Source organism: Pipra filicauda, unplaced genomic scaffold (assembly GCF_003945595.2).
Source record: "Pipra filicauda isolate LSUMZ 115617 unplaced genomic scaffold, ASM394559v2 scaffold109_size3271384_pilon, whole genome shotgun sequence".
Classification (NCBI taxonomy): Eukaryota; Metazoa; Chordata; class Aves; order Passeriformes; family Pipridae; genus Pipra; species Pipra filicauda.
This window is the reverse complement of record NW_024103540.1, coordinates 2,375,065-2,399,451: the sequence shown is the minus strand read 5'-3', so window position 1 is coordinate 2,399,451 and position 24,387 is coordinate 2,375,065.

Here is a 24,387-nt window from a genome sequence, read left to right as displayed (position 1 = left end):
GAGCGGAGTGAGAACGTGGGAATAACAATGCAGACACCAAGGTCAGTGCAGAAGGAGGGGCAGGAGGTGCTCCAGGCACCGGAGCTGAGGCCCTGCAGCCCGTGGTGCAGACCATGGTGGAGCAGCTGTGCCCCTGCAGCCCATGGGGGACCATTGAGGTGCAGAGACCCCCCTGCAGCCCATGGAGGAGCCCATGCTGGAGCAGGTGGATGCATGGAAGAAGTTGTGACCCCATGGGAGGTTCAGGATGGGGCAGGGTCCTGCCAGAGACCTGCGGCCCGTGGAGAGGGAAACCCACGCTGGAGCAGGTTTTTCCCGGGTAGGACTTGTGGCCTCTGTGGGGGACCCATGTCAGTACAGCTCATTCATGAAGGACTGTATCCCATGGAGGAGTGACCCACGGGACAGCAGTTTGGGAAGAGCTGCTGCCCGAGGGATGGACTCACGTTGGAGAGGTTCATCAAGGACTGTCTCCCATGGGAGAGACCCGATAGGAGCAGGGGAAGGACTCCTCTCTCTGAGCAGCAGCAGAAACAACAACTGACTACAACCCCTATTCCCCATCCCCCTGCACTGCTGGGGGGGAGGAGGGAGAACATGGAAGGAAGGAGGGGTGCAGGAAAGGTGTTTTTAAAACTGTTTTATTTCTCACTCTTTGGCTCTTATCCTGTTAGTAATAAATATAAGTATTATCCCCACTTTGAGTCTTGTTTTGCCTGTGAAGGCAATCAATCACTGACCTCTCCCAGCTCTTATCTCTACTCGTGAATTCTTAGCTGTTTTTTTCCTCTCTCCTCTATCCAGTTGCAGAGGGGAGAGTGAGAGAGTGGCTTTAGTGGGTACCTAGTGTCTGGCCAGGGTCAACCCATTACAACAGCCAAGTGCTGCAGGACCCTGCCCTTGAAATAGAGATGAGAGATCCCACCAAGATTAGGTGTCAGCAGAATTGCTACTGAAGTTTTGGTACTGAAAGGGAGAGGTGAAGATCATTTTCTGTTTGATGCTGCTTGGACGAGGGGAGTTGAAACAAGGGCAGTGTGACCTCTACCTGTCACACTTTCTTAGTTCCATCCAATAGCCCTATCCAAAATCTATGTAACATCATTCCCAGGCCCTTTCCAAAGAAGTCTGGGCAGGTCTACTGCTTAGTTTTCCAAAAGAGATTCCCAGCCAAAAAAGCAGCACTTGTTTTTTACCAAGTGATATGCTTTTGGCTGTGTGCTACAGAGAAACTACATCTGCGGGCAACTGTCTTCCGTTGACGCCCCTCTCATCTCTCTCCTGAAGGCTAGTAGATATATGTCTCCATGCTTAAGTTTGCTTCTAGCCCAAATCTGGGGGGTAGTGAGATATGGATATGGACACACTGATAACTTAATCACAACTGGCTAGAAAGATGTGGCATATTCTGCAGCCTGTGGGCTGCCTGGAAGGGTCCAAGACTTGGACCATGCGCCTGGGCATGACAGTGCAGAGCTGTTTGACACTTTCAATGACAAGATATGCTTGAAAATAGAAATTGTGCCAAAATGCACAAACTTGCAAGACTTGCACAAGACTTCAAGAAAGTCCTTCTTTTGATTTTTCATTGCTGTGTGCCTGTAACACTGGTTGTCAAATGAGTAGAGATGATTTGTGCACAGACGATACTCGAACTGCAGGATTGCCAAAATACCTACAGCATTGCTGAATCCTTGCTCTAAGTCTAAATTGTTTAACATGTTTGAGCACATTCCAGAGCAGAGATTTCCTTATTGCTCAGTGACATATGCATGGCAAACTTACACACTCTTTCATTACTGCTGGTTGCCACAATACACCTGCCGTATAGGCTATCTGGGTATGTTACTGCTATGTCAGAATAAAGTACAGTTGATATGAAAGCTCTGATTGTTAACAAAGAAGAGGTGTTGACCTGAGAGAGAAATTACTTCACTGTCTTGCCAGAAAGACTATTATGTATTAGCCACATGTGTGTATGAAAGCTCATGGAGTTAATGCACTGACACTAGAGACTGTGGGCCCCTTAACTGTGTGGTCCAGCAGGACTAGGATGCTGGAGGGCTGAGTTTTCCATTGTTGAGGAGCTGTGCTCATTGTTACCAGAGCACCTGAAGATTCATGGTGCACTGGCACCTTTCCATATAGGCCGTGGCTTCTTGGCGTGTCCGATCACTGCAATTGCTGTAGTTTTGCCCACGAGGCCTTTTCTTTTTTTGCCGTGTCCTTTTCTTTCACAGGAATGCATGGCAACACCTGTCCTAGTTAGAACAGCTGGGACCAGTTCATCACTGTATGGGTGTAACACAAAACTGTGTATTCTATAGCCTTCCATGCCATTTCCCAGAAACTGTTATCAATAGGCCATTTACACCATCTGCCCAGAGCAGCCTGACTCCTCAGGCTATAAACTGGGTGTTAAGAGGCCTGCGAGATAGGAGGATGCTCCTGTCCTCACGCTCATTGTGGAACTCCCCACCCTGAGGGAGGTACTGGGCATTCCTGCCTGAACTGGAGGATATATATAATCTTGGGGTCTTGGGACTTTTTTTTTTAACCACTCATGGGATCCAGAGAAGGGCTATGACCACCACTCTCAACCAGACTGCAACCATCACTCTCAACCACCACTCTTGACTGGACTCCACCAGTGAGACCATCACTCTTGACTGGACTGCAACAAGCACTTTTCAACCAGACTGCAACCACCACTCTTGACCAGACTGCAACAGCACTCTCACCAACAGGTTTTTCCCTCTCCTTTTACTTTGGACTCAGGGGGCCCAACGAACACCACTCTGTTCATGCCCCAGGGTGCTGGGTTATACATTTGGGTTTTGTGGGTTAAAACCAATTGTTTGTCTGTATAATTGTATTTATTGTATTATTTCATTAAATTGTTATTCTGATTTATGATCTCTCCTTTGAGTTGGGTTCATTTCCCCTGCCAGTTTACCTTTAAACCAGCACAACACCCCAGCATTATTAAACAGCAGTCCCATCCTACATAAAGCCCCTCCTTATCTTTGCACACGGCAGACATGTAACGTGGCACAGTGGAGGTGGGTGCTTGGCTGTGGCTGGGCTGAGGACCAGTCAGCTGAGCTGCTCCAGGGCTGGTCCTTGAATTTTCTCCATAGGCTGCTCTCATGTCCTCCTTTTCAAAAAACACAGTGAATATATATATTTATTTTGATGGTGAGGAAAAAACCCTAACTCTTCACTAATTACTTTACAATCTCTTCCTATTTTAAGGCAATTTGTGATACTGGTTGAACATTTGACCCCATATTGTTTACACACCAGAGGCGGTGTTCCAACCACTGAAGCTAGGGCAGGGAGCAATGACAGTGCAAAGGCTGCGTCAAAGTCACTTTGACTTGCAGAACAGTCTAGATTTCATCCCAAAAGTCTTCCCACTTCCCACCTCCTCACTACAGTTACTGAGTCAAGGAATCAGTTATTTGAAAAACTCTGTGTTTCTTCTGTGGTTTGGCTTGCTGTTGCATTCAGGTTCCCTTTTTCTTCATTACTTCACATAAAATGCCAAGCGAAAGTAAACTTTATGCCCATCTAAGGAAGTATTTAGGACCCCCTTCCAGAGAAAAAGCCACACCTGTGTGTAAAATCAGCTCTTCAAAATCACTGCAAAAAATTTGAGAAGGACAGTCAAGTATTATTTTGAAATAGAAAAAATCTAGAATTTTCTTTCAGTTACTTGAGGAAAAAACACTTTGAGCAAGTGTTCCTTTACTATTTTTTTCTTGTACTTGGAAGAGTTTTTATAGAAATGTGAAAATTAATTAGGATGGAGAATGTAGGATCTTGTTTATGTGAACATATTTGTTGAAAGTTTATGACGGCTGAATATTGCAGTAATTGATGTGTGCTTGTATTTCAGTTTCTCATGGGTGCCATCTGGTCCTGTTAAGTTGCTCTGTTGTTTTATATTTTGTGTTGTGCTGGTTTATTTTTCTTTCTTATGATTTTGCACTTACTGTTGTTGGGAGGTGGAGGGAGTGGGAGAGAAGGAAATGTGGACAAATTGGAGGAAGGATGAAATATCTGCAAAAGTATGAGCACAGGATTGATTAATTCAGTTTGTATACGTGCTTTACATTAGGGACTGGCAGCATGTGACTAAAAGGATGGATATATCTCAGCTTTTTGAACAGTAGTCAGCTGATGTTAGGAAAGACAGAGAACATCTGATGAGCTGTTAGTGAAAAACATGCATCTTTTTATCCCCTGCAAAAATGGACCACATTTTCCTAGCTGCAAATATTATGTGTAGTGTGAGAATTCAACTCTTCTTGAAAGGGCCATATCTGAACAATGTAACCACTCTGCTGAGTGTGCTGCCTGGTCATACTCACCATCCCTCAGCAAGCTATCTATTTGTGGGTAGTGATGTTTTTTTCTTTTCTCCCATGTCGTGGTGTAAAGGAGGAGTAACCAACTACCTGGAACCCAAATCGAGAGGCTCCAGATCTTCTACGCCCAAGGTGTTATCTTTCCATCCCAAGGGCTTTGTTCCCTTCCTGCTACAAGGAATTCTTCATGAGACAGACCTCATTTAGTTCCTCAGTGACCTGGCTGCCCATGGGCAATTCTGTGTTTGTATGTGGTCATCTGGATCCCGTTTCCATGCCACTCCTTTGCTGACTGTCCACCACCAGCTTTCAGCCCAGGGCTGTTTTCAGAGTGTGTTTCATCTCTTTGATCACAGATTTTCCGCTCTACCTCCCAGGTCCTCACCAGTGAGTGTTAACTCTGTTTTTGGGCCACCAGTTCTCATCTCACTCCACATGGGCAGCAGCAGATCTATTGCAAAACTGGATTCTATTCCAAAGCAACACACTTCTCTCCCCATGGTGACCTCAGGGACAGATGTCTAGTGTAGGGACAGCCAGGACTAGTCCAGGACTGGCCATATGCTAAATGGGCAGCCACTACAGATGTGCTGGTGGGTTGACTGGCTGTCACCTTCAAGGGTGTGCTCCAAGTGATTATGATTATGATATTCTAGAGTGCTGTGTATTGCTTTGGAGAGACTGAAATTATTTTTTAGAGTTTAAAATCTATCTCCTTTTTTATGACACTTCTTAGATATTAGAGCCCTTTTACTGCCCACACATGTGTATAATAAGAGAAGTTTAGACTAGAAATGGGCAAAGTTTTGACAGATAAACTCTGGTGGAAAAGGTATAAATTCTCTTAGCTCTTAGCAGAGCTAGCTGGTAATGGTTCAGTCTTCCTGGGGTGGGGGGAAACTGCAATTGACTTAGAAAGCCATTATTTGCCACATGATATTTCTTTTTTGCAAAAAAAAAAAAAAAAAAAAAAGAAAGTAGAACATCAGGATAAAAAAATAACATTGTTTTCTCTGGGCTGGGCTCATACTCGGGCACAGACCCCATGTGGGATAATGGAATCATTTATTACTGTGCTTTCATGGTTTATATACCCCATTTCATCAGCAGTAAATTCCTGTTAGTAACTTTTCTCTATATCTACTTTTTAGTTAAGCATTCACTGTCCATGAAAACATAACACTACAGCAGTTTCCCACACACAAGGATACATCTCACCATGTCCGCATTTATCTTGCCAAGTTCCCCTTCTAAGTTTCTCCCAGGGTTATATAATCTCAGTTCCCTACATCTCCACCTTCTTTATTTCTAAGGCACCTAAAAGTTAAAGCTGTATGGACTTGTACCACCAAGGCTTGATGTATTGCCTTTTGTATCAGAGATCCCAATCAAGCATGATAAACAGAGAATCATCCCCAGTAGACTCAACACTATAACCAAGCCACATGTTAGAATCTTTTTCACCCATGGCCCTAATACCAAAGTCTTATTCCATCCTTCAAAGGGGTTCCGTCCGTCGTTCACTGTGAGCTTCTTCATTAGGTCCTGTAACTATTGTAAGTTTTTGTGAATGGAGGTTGATTTGTCACTCAAATTCATACAACACATTCCTTCAAATTCTTTGCATCCATGTCCCTGTGCTAAAAGCAAAAAGTCAATAGCAGCTCTATTTTGCAAAGTAGCATGTCTCACTGATTGAACGCCGGTAAATAAATCTGCAATAGTCTGACTAGTAGCATTTGTTTGTTTTGCTAACCAACATCCTAGTTTATTTAATGTAGCTAAAGCTTTTGCAGCTGCCACTCCAGGTGCTAGGAAAGAGGTAGCAATTCTTGTCCCACGATTCCAAAATTTTATTTTATCCCTACATTCACTAGTGAAGGTGTGTGCATGTCTCCTGTATCTATTATGGTGTTTTAGGACCATTGTCATATTAGGAGCAAACAAGGTTAATTTTTCTACCATACAAGGTCTTTCAATAATTCTTGTTGGTACTGAAACCCAGGCTTGATCTCCACAAAGTAGAAAAAGACTAGATGGTAAGGTCAGGTGACTTGAAAAGGATAGAGCACTATTATCTGTGTGTGAACATCTTAGAGATGCATTGTTAAATGGTCCAGTACCTGTGACATTCCAGGGCGTGCTAACATTGTTCTTAAATATTATGCATCTATGTTCACTCAGGGATTCTAATAATTCCAGTTCTTGAGGGGAATTTGTACAAGGCTGACCTACGTGAGACCACCATCCATCCCAGGAGCCATAAGTGTCGTTTCTCATAAGATTCTGGCAAAGGGATGGTGCATGCAGTGAGTCATTACAACGAGTGAACAACTCCTGCGCATCTAGAGGAACACCTACCAGGCAAGTCAAAAAAGGGTTGTTAGGTGTTGCAGTGCTAAGACACGTGGTATCCTGACCCACTACATTGGTGTCCTAGTTAGGACAACTGAGACCAGTTCATCATGGCATGGGTGTAACCCAAAACTGTGTATTCTATAGCCTTCCATGCCATTTCCCAGAAACTGTTGTGAATAGACTATTCGCACCCTCTGCCCATAGAGCCTGACTCCTCAGGCTATAAACTAGGTGTTAAGAGGCCTGTGAGATAGGAGGATGCTCTTGTCCTCACACCCTTTGTGGAACTCCCCGCCCTGAGGGAAGCACTGAGCATTTCTGCCTGAACTGGAGGATATATAATCTTGGAGTCTTAGAACATTTTTCAACCCCTCGTGGGATCCAGAGGAAGGCTGCAGCTCATCGCTCTCAACCAGACTTAAACCATCACTGGACTGCAATCACCACTTTTTGACCAGACTGCAACCGCTCTCCCACCAGCAGGTTCTTCCCCTCTCCCTTTACTTTGGACTCAAGCGGGGCCCAAGGAACACCACTTTGTTCATGCCCCAGGGTACTGGGTTATACATTTGGGTTTTGTGGGTTAAGACCAATTGTTTGTTTGTATGATTGTACTTACTGTATTATTTTAGTAAATTGTTATTCTGACTTATAATCTCTCCTTTGAGTTGAGTTCATTTCCCCTGCTGGTTAACTCTAAACCAGCACAATTGGCTAAGGTAATTCATATGTTCTGTTTCGGTTGAGTCACTGGCCATCCTTGAGTTACTGCCACTACGGTCAGCAGTCCCACTAGCTTTGCAAATACCATCCAGTCTCTCATGCTGCTTTGCTCTCTGATGCATCGTTGCTGCTGGTGTCGGCATCAGCGTTGTTGTTGTTGTTGTTGTTAACTGAGGTATGAACTGGCTGGACAAATGGAGCAGGGATCCTCCCCGACCTGTGGAGACATAAGTGTATCCTTTCGCCTACGTTATTAATTTTATCAGCATAAGAGGGCACAAGGCTGAAAGGTGTTATGAATCAAAATTAAGAAAACTGTTAATTTTAACACTGTGTGACAGCTGTATCGATCCTGAATAACCTGAAGCACACAAGACAAAGCATGTTTTGTTTCATAAATTAATGAATGAGGTGAAGATAAATCAGGATTGCCCTTTAACAATGGGGCCTATTCTTGTGTAGGTTAGGGATTGGGGTCGCACCCAACTGATGGTGCCCAACAGTTTCTGTTCATCTGGAGTAAAAGTATCCATCTGACTCTGCTCCCTCAAGAAATGGATGACTGCATAAACTAAGCGCTTGACTCATGACATACTGAAATTGACTCGGTTTCTCTTATGTTGTGCGAGAGGTGGCGAGCCCGCGCCTCGGCGGAGTCTCCCCGGATGCCGCCATGTCCATCGGCTCCCGCCGCCGGGAAGCGGCCGGGCATGAGCTCCGGCTCCCTCGGCGGCCACAGCGGTGGCGGCGGAGGCAGAGGAGGCGAATGGGGGCCCCGGGAGCGGCGACCTTCGCAGGGGGCTGCCGCGGCGGGAGATGTGCTTGCTCCCAGCGGCGCCAGGAGCAGCGTGTTCCCCGGCGCCGACAGCGCTTGCAGCACGGCCGGGCAGCCCGAGGCGGCGAGGGCCGCTGCCCCCGGCCCGCTGGGCTCGCACGGCCCCGGCGGCGGCGAGGAGGAGGCGGCGGTGGAACGGGGCTGAGCGCTGCGCTCCCGGGTGGATAGGGGACGGGATGGCGGCGGGAGTGAAGCTGGTCCTCCCTCCTCCTGTCCTTCTCCCTCCTCCTGTCCTTCTTCCTTCCTGCACTGCTCGAGAGTCCCACAGTATTGTGAAGAATCACTGTTTTTCTCGCTTCCCGCTGCGGGGCATGCGGTTTTTGCCCAGGACGCGGAATTCGCGGGTGAGGGGTTGTAGCGGTGGATTTGCGGGCTCGGCAGAAGCGGCGGCGCGGAGCGAGGGGTTTAGCGGGGCTGTTCCCGAGGTGCACTCCGTGGTGGGTCATTGTCAGCCGGAGGCAGATATAAATCCTGCTCCTTTTCAGATCGACCCAGGGTGGGTCGAGAGGACCATCGGGGTTTGAGTCTTGGGTTGTAAGCAAGGGTTGTTTCTCTTTAAAATCATTCTCGGCGAGAAGTGCACCCGGCGAAAAAGGAGATAAATCAGTTACATTGTGGCTTGCAGGCGGCTTAATGCCGAAAACACCTGTTGCCACGTTGAAAGTAAACTGAAAGCTGCTTCGTCTGGCTTCTGCCCCAGTCCTTCCCCAATTCGCTTCCATACGGAGACATTCAAGGTTCCCTCTCTGGGAAACCAGGAGCAATTGTCCCGTATCCAAACTAGTAGTGTTACCAGGGATAACTGGCATACGTTACTGCCGTACATCTTTAATATCTTTGTGAATATTTCCATCTGATTTTTTTGTTCTCTTGTTAGTGATCGTCCCATGGTTCCCAGCTGCTCACCTGCTGTCCTACAGAGGTGATGGGCACGCGCAGTCAAATCCTGGCCCGGGTCACTCTCTTGGTTCAGCTGGGCTATGTCACCGGAGTTCCAGCTGCATTTTCTGGATTAACTTTGCATGCCGCTTGTTCAGGGTACCATTCGTGACATACTCGGGCACAGACTCCATGTGGGATAATGGAATCATTTATTACAGTTCTTTCATGGTTTATATACCCCGTTACATCAGCAGTAAATTCCTGTTAGTAACTTTTCTCTATATCTACTTTTTAGTTAAGCATTCACTGTCCATGAAAATATAACACTACTGCAGTTTCCCGCACACAAGGATACGTCTCACCACGTCCGCATTTATCTTGCTAAGTTCCTCTTCTAAGTTTCTCCCAGGGTCATATAATCTCAGTTCCCTATATCTTGTCTCTGGTTAGAGGGATGTGGTATATCCTGGACAATCTTCTGGACTCAGGACAAAACTGATTTTTTAAAACACTGGAGGGATCTCAAGAATAGAGGTTCTTTTTTTTGTTTGATTTGGTTTTTTTTTTTTTTCCCAAGACAGAGGACCTGGAGGAAATGATTGAGGAGAGAAAAAAACACTTTCCTCCCATAATTGATGCTGAGTCATTTCTCTGTTGGATGATGAGGCAGAAACTCAATTATGGCAGAAGACAGACCGTGCTGAAGTTTATCTGGCAGCACAACTTTCATATTTGGAAATCCAAAATCCAAGGACCGATTGGACTGGAAACTGGATTTAAAATCAGGCCTTCCCATCCAGGTGCTCCCAGTGTCTCAGTAGCCATTTATAAGATTCATATGATAATTTACCAGTGTTCTCCCATGGGTGAAACAAATCTTTTTCTCTCTGCTCATTCTTGGCTGGTTGGTTGATCTCAAAATGTCCTGCCAAATGTGGTGTCTGCTTAGCTACACAGACAGAACTACTCTGTCATAGGAGAGAGTTAATGACTTGGACGGTGCTGCCTTTTGTGTTAAATTGACCTTGTGTCAGCTGCAAAGGCTGTGCAATCAGCTCTGTTGTGTGCTAAGGCAGGGTCTAGAATCATCCTGTCCCTCCTCCACCTGGGCCTTCAATGATGTTCTGTTGAACCACGGTCCTCAGAACCATTGTACTTCACAAAGTGCCTGCACAGGATGAAACTTTCTTATGTTAAATCAGTCTTTTTGCATGAAAGGCTCCCTGGCTGTATATCTAGGCTTGCCTGTTGGTCTTAGATTTCTTTTCTTGTGCCAGGAGAGTCCCATGGGTTGCTTCCTGTGTCTCTACCACCCTGGGCTCAGCTGTACCTTCTTAACTCTTGCATGGTATTTAATGTCAACAAGCGGAAAAAGCATCGCTCTTCTCTCAGATATATGACATATCTTCTCTCCCTAACAGCTTAGGGAAAGACTCTTGTGATTGCTTCTTGCATTTGTTAAGTAAGTATATTCCCATGAGTGTTTTGGGCAGAGAGCTTTGCCACAATGTCTTGTCCTGCACTTAGCCCTGCCTATTAAAAGAGAGACTGGTCTCCATCAAACAGCTTTCTGAAATATTTCTCCTAGTCCTTGAAAAAAACCCCCACAAATATATTGATCCATGTGCAGGGTTTTTGGAAGAATCTTGCATGAGAGATTTATTGGGTTTCAGCAACGATTTCTCTGCTCAGCTTTTGCCAAACACTCAAGCTCTTTGTTTAGTTGTCTTGTGTTGACAAATAAAATGTGTATGCAATTACTCTGCTGAATCAAAACTTTAATCTTTCATATAGTGACAATTTTCTGTATTCCTGGCCCTCAGGGTACCTGGAACATACAGGTGATGACTGGTCTACATGGTTTGAAAATGCTTTTCTGGTGGACATGTCCCTATGGCAGGGTGGTATATGCTGGGAATAAATTCACAAATATTCCTATGAGGCACAAGGGGATCATGAATCAAAGCTCTTGGACACTGACACACCAGTAAGGTCAATTGTTTTGGTGTACTGTGCAACCTCATCATGCCTTTATCCTGAACGTGATTGCTCCCTGGGATGTAGGATAACTGCAGAGCCATATGTTGGTCCTTAACAGCAAGTTTGAAAAGACAAACCACAGTGAGTTCCTAGTGGGAAATTCTCGTGAGTGCATTCAAGTCCATATTCAAGGCTATTTGGGGAAGGTGCTTTAGGTAGATGTGAAAATCTGAGCTATACCTTAAAATGACCAAACAAAGCATTATAGCTTGTACTATACAAAGGTCAGGGCTAAAATGGTGTGTCTTTCCTCAGAAGAGGCACTCAGGAAGAGTAACCTTCCATCCCTGGAATAGCATTTTTTGTGCCATTAATCAAGGTACCCAACCTCTCTGCAAAAAGTTACTCCTCCTCTGCATCACGTTAGTCTGTTGAGATGTCTTGTGCCCAGAGACAGTCTGTTGTGCTCTAGGCTGCAGAAAAAAACCCTGATTCTGTGTCCATGGTGCCAAAAATACAGACCCTAAAAAAGCTGTGTTTGAGTTTTTTCAGTCTAGGGCACTCACTGCTTTCTCAAATGTTTATCATGCTCCTGACAAAGAGGTGGAGATTGAACTGGATTAAAGGACTGCACTGCTTTTACAACAAATAATTGAAAGACACTAATTTTTAACATTCTCTCTTTAGGTGAGTTAGCAGAGGAAATGGGAAAATGCACACCTTTCGGTGTGAGTAGATGGGAGTCGTGATGTCAATCCCATCCTTGGAGTAGAGGAAGGTGGTATATATGATGTCTAGAAAACCACTCTCATCCCATGCCCTCTTGTCAACAGCTCACTCTACACAGCAGGCCTCAAGAGTGGGAGGAAATGGCAATTCCTCTAATGGAAAGCATTTCCTCGCTCCAAGAACAGATTACACACCCTGTGGTAACACCTGCCATAGCCAAATAAAACCACTGGAGTAACACAGCCATTGCCAAACCACGTGCCATATTCCAGCTTTCAGAAAGCAACCACTGCTGAAAACAAAGAAACTCCATGTCCTGCAGACTTTGCTCTCTCTGAAGGTGCTGGCACAGCCAAAAGAATGTGCCAGATACAGGTTCTCCTAGGATTTAAGTGGCCCTGGATGGAGGAGCTCATTTTGCTCAGCACTGTTAAAGGTCCCTCTGGAAAAATTTCTCCTCTGTAAAGCATGGTGCCTCCTGACTGTCTGCCCTGGAATTAGGAGGGCTCACACCTTTACTTTGAGAGTTGTTTTTTGGGTCTTTTTATCTCTTAAAGTCCATATTGTTTGCACAAATTTAACTGTCTTTTTTTTTTTTTTTTTTAAGAAACCATTAATCTAGAAGCCTTCACCACTTCTAAAATGTTAAGGGAACTATTAATGTGGAAATCTTTAAAAATCTTTTGTCTTGTAACTATTGGAAACACTGACATGGTCACACTCCAAACAGCTATTTTTTTCTGTTGCTATTGAGAGAAATTATGAGCTACTTAAGCAATCTCTCATTTGATCATGACACTACTGGTTTGCAGCATGAACATCTTGCTGCTACATAGGATATGTTATTTCTAGTGAAATATGTTAAATTCAGAGCAGATTTTTTTTATCAGACAGACATTTAAATTAGTAAAATAATTGGACAGGTGTGCTCAGTTTTTGACAGTGAAACCTCCTGATCTGAGTCACCAAGAAATAGAAGTGCTACAGAAAGACATTTAAGACTCCATGGGTTTGTTTCTTGTAACAGTCATCTATGATAGCTTTTCTTCAAAATTTTTGTCTTCTTTTCTTCCCTTGTCTCTCCCCCAATACAGCTTTTCAACAGTCTAGTTGCCACTAAAGAGTTTCTTAATTTCTTTGAATATTTTTTCAAAGAAGACCCAGGAAGACTTCCAGAGACACTGTATTTTCACTTGCAAACATGTCTCAATTTTTCCTGTAGACAAGACATATCTGCAAAAAATCTCGTGTCCATTTAAAAACCCCGTTATTTTGCTTTCCTATCTCTTGGACTGCTTATCCACTGGGCAATTCTGTGAAAAATTAAGAAGGAGTTCTCTTCGATATGTTGATGTGCGTCCTAAAATCTGGAGATTTATTTGTTTAGGGTTCTCTCACTTTTAGTCTTTTTAAGGCATAATCACTTTTAGCATCCGTGGCTCTTGTTTGAAAATTATGTTAGATATCTAGAGAAGCTGGAATACTTGGTGAGGTGCTGAGTTATCTTGTCTGGGAAGGTTTCAAGGTTAGGCTAGACAGAACCATGACAGACCTGATCCAATATTGGCAGTGGTCCTGCTCCAAAGGCAAGGCACGTCTGGAGGCCTCCTGATGTCCCTTCCAACCCAGTTACAGGCAAAAAGCTCTATGACACCAGCAGTGGGAATTGAAGGGTGGTTCTTCACTGCCCTTATCAGATATACATTTGAAAACAGACTGAAAAGGGTTGTTCTTTATCATCCTCAGCATCTACAGCCTAAAAAGGCTTTTCACGATGCTTATAGGCCCAAATGCTAACCCATCATGGACAAGCTATCCAGACATTAGGTTTTTTTTTCATCCACCATTCAACAGTGAAACAAAATGGTAAAATTCTGGAGTTTGACGGCCTGTAATCATTGCTGGATGAGACAGTTTTCCTTTCAAGTTAGGCTGAGCTCTTTTCCTTGCTGCTCGTCCTCAGGCTGACAAGGCTGCATCTTCTGAGATATAGCTAACAGCTGTATGTTTGTGGCAGCCAGGAGAGACAATAGCTGGGGTAAATGCATGACAGCTTTGGTCAAATAAGCATTACATATTATATCTACTGCAATTAGGAAACAAACAGAAAAGACAAATCCCGGTGAAGGAAAAGGTGCCAGAACATACATTGATATTTTTACCTTACAGCTTCTCAGATTTTCTCACTAGGAGAACCACCACTCCTTACTTTTTTTTTTCTCCCTCATGGATTTTTTTTTTTTTTGGTTTTGTGCCTGAATGGATGGAAATCTCTGTAGCTTATTTTAGATATACGTTTAGTCTCCCTGGGATACTCTTTCAATAATTTACAGATCAGCTGTAGAGCACAGGTGTATGTGTGGGAGAACTGACAGCAGGGAAGCTCAAATCTGAAACCTCCTCTCTGACATCTTTATTTCTTCATTTTATGATTGGGAATCAAGCATATTTTAAAATGCCTTAAAATATTAATTTAGCCTAAGCAAGAACTGAGTAGGTGGGGATTCAATTTTTCCAATGCCAGTAACTAAAATAAAACAGATTAAGGATTTGTGAGAAAAATGTCAGCTTTTCTATGTTTTCCTGTTAGTGCATTAAAAAAGTAGATGTGGAAGCAAGATGAACTGCTTGGGAACTTTAGAGAGTTTAAGTAAAGCAAATGGGAAGTTCTGCAGCTGGAACCCAACTACCAACAGGACAAATCAGGGCTAACAGATTAGAAAGCAGCTTTGCAGAAGACATGAGTGTCCTGTTGTACACACTGGACACACACACTGGACACTGGCAAGACCACATCTGGATGCTGTGCTCAGCATTGGGCTGCCTAGTACAGGACCAACATTGAGGTACTATATCAAATCTAGTAGAGGCCATTGGGATGACCAGGGCTGGAGCAGAGGTGATCAGTGTGGGAGGAGAGGCAGAAGGATCTGAGCTTGTTCAGCCTGAGGAGAGTACCAATGAAACAGATCTAGACACTTTTTTGGAGGTACGCAGAGAAAGAATAGGAAGCCATGGGAACACTTTGCAACCAGGGGAACTCCTACTAGATGTTAGACAATCTTGGGTTGGCCTTGTTCTAGCCACAGTCAAGGTGTACTGAACAACCTGCTGAACAAAGCAAGTGAGGATTTGAACTCCTAGTTCAACACGAGTTGCCTCTCAGTGTTTGGGTTGCCTTGAGCCAATGTCTCACTCTCTGTGTTTTGAGCTCCTGTCTCAGGGAGGGCTGGGGAAACAGCATGGTTGTCTCTGCATTTTCTGAGGCTTCTGTATGACAGAGAACAAAGAAGCAAGTTAGGGGAAGATGAATGTTATCTCTTCTGGCTCGCAGTGGTGGTTGGACACTCGTCTAAAATGCACAGTTAAGAAGGGTTTTGTCTGGTCAGACATCTAACACACCTTGCAGCTACCTCCTGAAGAGCATTAATATTTTTCCCTCCTCTCACACAGAGGAGGAGTGGTTTTGAAAGTCCAATATCTAGATGATCAAAGATGTTGCTGCTCATTGCCCTTTAGTCTGCCACTGAGATCGATTTGTTTAGGATAGAAAATCCTCAGATAAATTTTGTGCAATATTAGTCTTCAGTGGGAGTTGATGAGTCCTGAAGAACCTGATGTTATTAAAACCAAGGAACTGACCTCTGGCACTAAAAAATCTTCAGTATTTGAATGAGCTCTTTTTCAATTAGTGTAAATTAGAGAAAAATTTATTTCTAATTTCAGAACTGTGCACTGTAGAAGAGTGAGAATAACAATTAATACTTTGATATTTACAGAGTAGTAACACTCCTGTCCTATTTTTATGCTTCACAAATTTTTTAAACTAGAGAGATGCTGGTATTTGGATCCAACCCCATGGCAGACACAGGAAAAGTTGAAAAGCAAACACTCTAGCTCAGGCCAATTTTACAAAATTACAAATAAAAGCTTTCTGTAAATTTAATTGCTGCTACTTCATGCCGTGAACAGGAACTCAGAGGAGTTGGATCTTGGCTTGGACTCTGATGGGAAGATAGATTTTGGTGATCATCCTTGTGTGGGGAGACACACAGCCAAATGGCTGAATACCAGGGTTAAAGGAAGGAAGGTTAGCTCACGTTTGCTGTAGTTTTGCAGGTGTACACGGGACAGCTTTCCTGCAAGTCAGCTGATGACTGAAAACTCACAGAGCTGCCAGGAGCTGACTGTGAGACCAACCCTGCCAGTATGATGCTACTTATAAGTACCATGAGAGCGGTGGGGCACTGGCAGAACATATTGTGTCCTGTGAAAAGCTCCTGTCCCTGCTCTCTACCCACACTTAATAGTACCTTCAAGAAACACAAAAATGAGATTCCTGTTTTGCCACTTAAAAGCAGAAGGAAATATTGTTAATTTCTCAAAGGCTAGATATGTGTTGAATTATTTGGTCCTGTTCAGATAAGAAAATATATGACTTGACTGTCTGCCAGTGGATATTCAATAATAGCAATGACAAATTCCTGTTTGTGGATAACTGATTCTGTAGGACCGTATCTGGAGCTCTGCACCTGGACACATATCTGTCAGGCAAATAAATTCTCTGCAGGAGATTCATTTAATCTGTTGCTTTTAGGACATGTAAGATTTGGCTCTGGTCTCAAAAAGTATAATTTGTCAAGGACTTTCTATGCATACCTTAATATTTTCATGAATCAAAGGTTTTTATGGAATTTTTTCAATCTCTTTAAACTTTTGCATGTCAGTGTTATAATTATAATAAACATAGCATTTCTTTTCCTTCTTTCCTTCCCTTCCAGTTTCTTTTTGATTTTTCTCTCCCCTTCTGCACTTGTAAAAGGAAGAGAAGAGAATGGACCACCACTGCTTGGTGAATTTTCTTCCAAAAATCTCCTAGTTTTTATGGCCTGAACTGATGGGTTTTCAATATCTACATTTCAATATCTACATCCTGTTTCTGCCTTTATTTCTTATTACATAGTAATTATTTTTTGTGAGTCAGCTGAGGCAGTACAGGAAGGACTTTCAAAAGTGATAGGTCCTAGTCCATGGTTTAGTAAGAAACAAAAGGCATTTGGGGCCTGGGAAGCTGAAGTTCAGGGCCAGAAAGAGAATTCCCTCTGCATAGAAGGTTGAAAACACCATATGTTACCTCACTGTATTCATCTTCATGTTTATTTCTTTAGCTGTTTGTTTTGGGTTTGATTGGTTTTTCCTTTTTTTCAGCAGCTGGAAAGGCTTCTAGAGGAGAGATTTAGACTAGATGTTAGGAAGAAGTTCCTTTGCCTAGAGAAGCTGTGGATGCCCCAGGCCTGGACGTGTTCAAGGCTAGGTTGGGTGGGCTTTCAGCAGCCTGGTCTAGTGCATGGCATCCCTTCCCACGGCAGGAGGGTTGGGACTGGATGATCTTTAAGGTCCTTTGCAACCCTAGCCATTCTATGATTACTAAGCAATTGAATAAGGGACATTTTCAGCTTTTTTATACAATCAAACAAAACATATCCCATCGCATGTGATTTCTGTAAAAAAAAAGAAAAGCAAGAAAAAACATAGAAAAGTACGGTAACACCAGTGCACCAACCTGGATTCTATAATGCTGGATCAAAACTAGGGATCTGTCATTTGGAAGCAGCTTGGTGGGAAACTCCAGCTTAGAGTTTCTAACTCCTGGAGCAAGTTTTACATGCAGTGGAAACTGCTTTTTCTGGCTGTATTGCTAGTGAAAAATCTTCTTCCCTAGGCATAGCACAAAATGGGAGCACTGGTGTGTAGCTGCAATAAGGCAGGGAAAAGGGAGAAGAAAACCAGGTGGCTTGGATATCTGGAGGAACTAGAACAAGACCATGGGCCACACAGAAGTTAAGCAGATCCAAAAATCACCAGCATTTTGCATTAGATCTTAGTTCCTGCAAAAACTTCCATGGTGTAATTAAAATTTTTTAGAAATCAGTCAGTTTTAAATGTGAGGAAAATGCCTTGTCTTTCCTGAGTCTGAAAGTTTTCTTTTAAGAAGAAGGAAAAGGTGCAGCTTGATGCAAGAATTCCTCTTCCCCAAAAGGTGCAAGATTTCCACAGCTCAGTAAAGTTGTCTGAGCAGTTTTTGCTGCTCATTTCTCCTGTTGTCCTTAGCAGCACATTTTTCACGGGACAGATTTTCAGGTGGTATCTGCTTCATTTTTTCTGCAGGCAAAGGGTTGCATGTCAGATCTCTCTGCTAGTTACTTCTGAAAAGGAGTGAATGGGGGCATCCTACTCTAGTAGTTGAGAAATGCCCTTACTACTCAGTATCATAACGCACTATTCACTGCTGGGGCAAATGTTACAGCAGTGATGAACCCAGGGCTCTGTGAGCTCAGCTATAGCAGCCCTCACACCTCAGAGGGCTGCTGAGTTTTTTACATACTCAAATAATACCATCTCTGCTGGCAAGTTCTCTTCTCAAACCTGAAGTTCTGGCAGATATTATTTTTGAGATGGGATAATTAGAAGAAAATGCTTATTTATTAATTTGATTCTGCTGTACTTGGTCTGATCTAATATAACAATCAATGGTTGAATCAAGGATGGCTCTGCCAGGCCAGTCCATCCCTGTGGGCAAAGCAGGTTTCAGCTGGCCTGCTTTTTGGCATCTAGCTTCGTGCTAATCCTTGGATGCCTGCTCCAGAGATGGCTATTACAGGCTCTGACCTTTGCTTGTGGCTTTCTTGCTGGCAAAACATTCACAATAAAAATAGGCAGAGCAATATTTTCTTCCCATTTGCCTCCTGTTTTTTGATCTTGCTTAGTTTCTAGAATTATTACAACATATGCAACATTAAAGCTACACTTGAAATTGGTGAACTTCAGAAGACTTTCTAGGACTTGCATAACATGAAGGTAAATTGTTGAAAAGGAATTTTGCTGATTTCCTCTTTACAAGAACTGTTTTTTCTGGTATTCTGAGTGAAATTGTAAGATTTCAGTGTGAATTGTTTAATAACTTGTTAAAAAAAAAGTCAGCTCTTTTCTAATAGAATATTGTATTTACAACATCATGAAGGGATATATTCTAAAATGTGTCATTTGGGGAAATTGGGGAAACCACAACACTCCCTGCTGCCCTATTTTCTTTTATTTCTGAAAAATTTGAACACTATGCACATAAGGGAGTTCTGGAATTATTTGCTCATATTCCCATTCTTCTCTCTGATCCTGACATTTTGTTTAGATTTCATTTATTGTAGTGTGACATCTTCCTGATACCAGTGGCAAAACCAATAGATGGTGTCAGTTTGTAGGTTGGGTTTGAAGACACCTGAACACTTGAGGAAGACCACCAGAAGCTTTTGAGATTCTAAAGTAATATTACCAAATGAAAATATCCTGGGCTTCAACTGAGATGATCCTTATGCAAGCAAAGACAGTTTCAAAGTGTTGCAGTCACAGTGCTCTTCAGAAGGACCTGGACAAGCTGGAGAGTTGGGCTGATTCCAACAGGATGAGGTTCAACAAGGCCAAGTGCTGGGTCCTGCACTTTGGTCACAACAACCCCCAGCAGTTCTATAGGACGGGCACAGAGTGGCTGGAGAGCAACCAGGCAGAAAGGGACCTGGAAGTTTGGATTGACAGGAAGCTGAACTTGAGCCAGCAGTGTGCCCAGGTGGCCAATGGCAACGTGGCCTGTATCAGGAACAGTGTGGCCAGCAAGAAAAGGGAAGTGATTCATTCGCTGTACTCAGTGCTGCTGAAGCCACACCTGGAGCGCTCTGTCCGGCTCTGGGCCCTCAGTTCAGGAAGGATATTGAGGTGCTGGAGCAGGTCCAGAGAAGAACAATGAGGCTGGTGAAGGAACTTGAGCACAAATCTTATGAGGAGAGGCTGAGGGAGCTGGGGTTGTTCAGCCTGGAGAAGAGGAGGCTCAGGGGAGACCTTATCACTCTCTACAACTCCCTGAAAGGCAGTCGTAGCCAGGTGGGGGTTGTCTCTTCTCCCAGGCAGCTCTCAGTAAGACAAGAGGGTATGGACTTAAGCTCTGCCAGGGGATGTTTAGGTTGAATATTAAGAAAACATTTTTACAGAGAGAGTAATTAGATACTGAAATGGACTGCCCAGGGAGGTGGTGGATTCACCATCCCTGGAGATCTTTAAGATGAGATTGAACGTAGCACTTAGTGCCACGGTCTAGTAACCACAGCGGTGTTGGATCAACGTTGGGCTTGATGATCTTGGAGGTCTTTTCCAACCTGGTTGATTCTGTGATTCTGTGAATACTGATTCATATTTCCTGAAATGAGGAGGGCTGGGGAGGGATGTGCCATATTCTTTGTAGCTGTTAATATTTTAATATTTTATCCATTTTTTTGTTTGATTGTGGGTTTTTTTTTAACTGGTCAAAACATGAGTTTTGTAAAATCATAGTGGCATTTCTAACATTAGAGCAGATTTTTTGTAGCAAATATATTTTCTGATGAATCATTGTCCAAAACTACTAAGAGATCCACTGGGAACCTTGGGCAAGTAGAAAGAACTGAGCAAAGACCAGAAGTTGTGGAGGGGAAGCCAAAGTCCAAGAAGGAGTAGAAAGCAGCGAGACAGGGAAACATTCAGGTAGGGCTATTCCCTCTTATTTTTTTTTCCAAGCTTCTTCATCCCTTTTATGTAGTATGGTTCTAATGAAGGACAGCAAGCACAGCTTTCTGGAACTTGTGTAAAATTTGCTGTGGGAAAAGCTTTGCCTGGACTTGCAGTGGAGCTTACGGTACTGGCTCCTGTGAAGTGGTATTGTAAATCTAATATCAAGCCTAGTGAATGACTTCAGGCTGGCCTTTCCTTCTTGCCAGACTGAAACTTCTGGCAGTTCAGCACACAGAGTGAATAACAGCTTCCTGTCAGTCAGTGATGCTCACTTTGCAGTCTGACTCCTGCCATTTATCCAGTTTCCACAGAGGCTTCTGTAAAGGCTCTGTCAACTACTTCTGCTGCAAAGAAACATATAAATGAGCAGTGTAGCTAAATCAATTTGACATACACAAGGGCTCAATAAAGTGACATCCACCTGAAACCAAAGCAGTTCTGAAAGGCTAATCAATGATAAGTAAATCTGCATTAAGATGGGGGAGAGCACCATGCTGCTGTACTCCAGTTTCAATAGAGACTTAAGATTTCACAAAGTGAGAAATAGAGTCTTTGCAACAGTCAAAATACAGAGGCAGCATTTCCTCCCTCAATAACTCCGGATTGTCAGAACAGAGGTCTGTCTCCATCTTCCACTCTCTGGTTTTATCCCTGTCTATCTAAAGGGCAATTAACAAGTGTTTCTCTGATAGCAAGGCAGAACAAAACCTCTAGCCAAAACCAACACCTTTAAATTGTATCCATGATTCATTTACTGTCTCTGTATTTAAATCCAAAAGTGTTTGCACAAAATTCCAGATCCTATAATGATGTAGAAATATATTATGGAAATAGTCTTCAGAGGGCCTCTAAACCTTTTATACAACATTTGCCAAGACAGAGCAGACTGTGATGGAAAAGGGCTCAACGTGGATGTTCTACCCTTGGCCTTGAAGCAGTAGTGTTAGTTTTCCACATCTGGAAAACCCCATCCCACTTGTCTCAAAAGTCCTCACTAGGCACACTAATGCAAGGATCTATGTGACAAAAGGTATAAGAGACATTTATTTTCTACTTTCCCTCTAGTTTTTACAGACATCATTCCCTGGAGTGTGTGGCCAGCTACCAGCATTCTGATGCCTTGCTGGCAGCTGGGACCCCCATTCCCATGGGGTTTACTCTGGGCACAGTTAATGTAAGCTCCCAGATGGCTGTAACTCTCGCTCCACGTTACTTTGCTCTTTCCTCAACTCCTTTCCACCTTCAGATCAATACTTGGTTCAATGTTTTTTTGGCAGGGCAAAGTGACTTGACTAAAGGGCAACTTGACTACAGTCAAGATTGTGTACATCACTCGTGGTGGGTGAAGGCAAAGGAATCAGACACATGTCACACCAGCTCTGATGGACAGCTGGGTGTGCAGAAAGACAGCAGGGCTGAGCTCAAATCATAAAAGGGGGGGGAATAAATGTGTTTCTGGAAGATTTATGACAACAGGGAAATCTCCAACAGCTTCTAAAATAAATTGTCCCAGACAATTTTGAAGATCCTCTTAATTGCCTGCCTTAACTTTATCTATTAAGAGAGACAAGGTCATGCAGGGGAAGGCTGGCACAGAGGAAAAACCCACCCGGAAAAAAAACCAAACAAACCAGAAAAGACGTGCAGGATGACTCTATCTTGAGCTTTTGTTAACATTTCCAGTGACAGACCTTCAAGCGCCCTCTATAAATAGCAATTAGTTAAACTTTAGAGTTAACTGACATGGCTCCAAACTGCATCAGACAATCAAGCCTTCAGGTAAGAGTGCAGCAGCCACAAGCTTTTGAACAGATGCTTTTGAACAGAAATACTCATCTCTTTCTGTGAATTATTGCCCCATTTTCTCACTAGCCTCCCAGCTGACTGAGGGTGTTGCTGCAGTGATATTAGCTAAGACTGTACACATTTATTGCACAAACACTGCAACAGCCAACAGCAGAAGAGGTAGAGCTCTCAAATGACATCATGACTGCATTTTGACTCAGTGACAAGGTTGAGTTATTCATGTCTCTCCTCAAATATTTATTGAATAACTGAGGAAAATAGCTGAAGGTATTCTGTTTATTTTCCTTGCTATTTCCTGCCAATAAGAGATTAAAAAAGAATGCTATCTTTAGTGTGATGGTGACTATGAGTGATATTGCTGGTGAAATTTTGATGATGAACTGCAAAGGAAGACCATACACCTATGGTGTGTGAGTCGAGTTACCACAAAACTAAGAAATTAAGAAACATCTACATCTATAATTCATAAGCTGTGAAGAGCTGGGCCTGAGAAGTGTTTAGGAGATCCTGCTACACGTAATCTTCAACACACTGCATAGCCAAGCCTTTAGTACCAGCACTGATGGGATCTGCTTTTCCTCTGTGCTCTCCTTTCCATTAGTGCTGGAGGTTTGAAGAGAGAAGAAACATTCTGGTTTGAAGAAAGAAGTGGCTGGACTGGAGATTTCTTCAATGGCAGCTTTGATTGAAGGACCTGTGCCTAAAGGATCACACTGTTTTAACTACACTTTTGGGAGATGGAAGACAATAAAGACTAATTAATTATGCCCCCAGGAGAAAGGCATACATGTAAATATTCAGGGCAAAGAGGACTACATCTGTAGGGCCTAACCTATGGCTTATACAGTACCTCAGCAGGCCAGTGAATCACCCTGAAGTATTCATGTCTCTTCTAGCGGGCCAAAACAGATTAATTTTTTTACAGATGATTCTGAAGCCCATAAACTGAGGTCATGGGAAGTGAATATCACCAGCTTCCTGTAGAGATAAAACAAGGGTACTGGGGTGGGAAGGGAGTTTGTGGATTGAGCAAGATAACTTACCTTTAATTTTTACTTATAATATAGAAGAATTTTGAAGGAAGAGTCCTGCAGAATTGAAAATCTAGTGTTGAATATATAAACACCTTTATTCCAGAGTTTGGTCAGGAAGGGATTTGTGAGAGTCTCTGGTCTAACCCTTTACTCAAAGCACAGTCAGCTTCAAAAGTAACTCAGGAAAGAGAGGCATCTTGAATCTCACTACAGTCAGGTTAAGAATATGCTGCTTTGAGTGGAGGGGAGCCTTTTACATGAAAGCAGCTTCACTGTGTATTACCATCGAACATGTTCTCTTACAGTGCATGTAACTATTCCCACCAATTTCAGCAGGAGATTGTCTAGGTGTTGTCGGGATAGAGCTGCCCAGCTCCTCTTTTGGTCTTTACAGTGAAAATGAGAGGGAATGTGTTGGGCATAGGAGATAGATAGATTCTCACCTTCAGAAAAAGGAAAAGTGATACTCTTGTTTCTCTTCTTCTCTCCACCTGCTGAGAAGTACTTGGTCAAGAACATATTTTGGCAGTTAAAAGCCTGAGTATGTTCCACACATGAGAACAGAGAGGAGGAGAGAGAACTTTTCCTTTTCAGTCAGCTAATACATGACTTCTGTAAATAAGCTATTTGAAAACTAGTTGATATTTATTTGATGTGCAGTTGATTAAGTTTAAATTATCAACAGTGATAAAATATACACAGACTCTGCTTAGTGGTCAGAAGGGTTAAAGACAGACCTAAATTTAACCCAGCTCTTTGGCTTCCTCCTTTGGGAGAAAAGCATTCCTGATATCACTGGTCAGGGTTTTAATCAATGCTATGGCGAGAAAAGCAAAATTAGAACGTTAAGGCAGAGTTGTCACACTTGTGGAAAGGATAACAGATTATGTGCTATATGCACCAGGTGATGTGTCACAACACTGTGCTTAAGGGACAGCCCTGGTGACCCTGAGCTCCAGGTCTTTTATTACATTATTTACAGAAGGGAGAGCTAAACAATTCCCATACTGTCTCTCTACCATCCAGCAGCTCTGACCTATCATGATCTCAGCAAGCATGCCAACACTGGAAA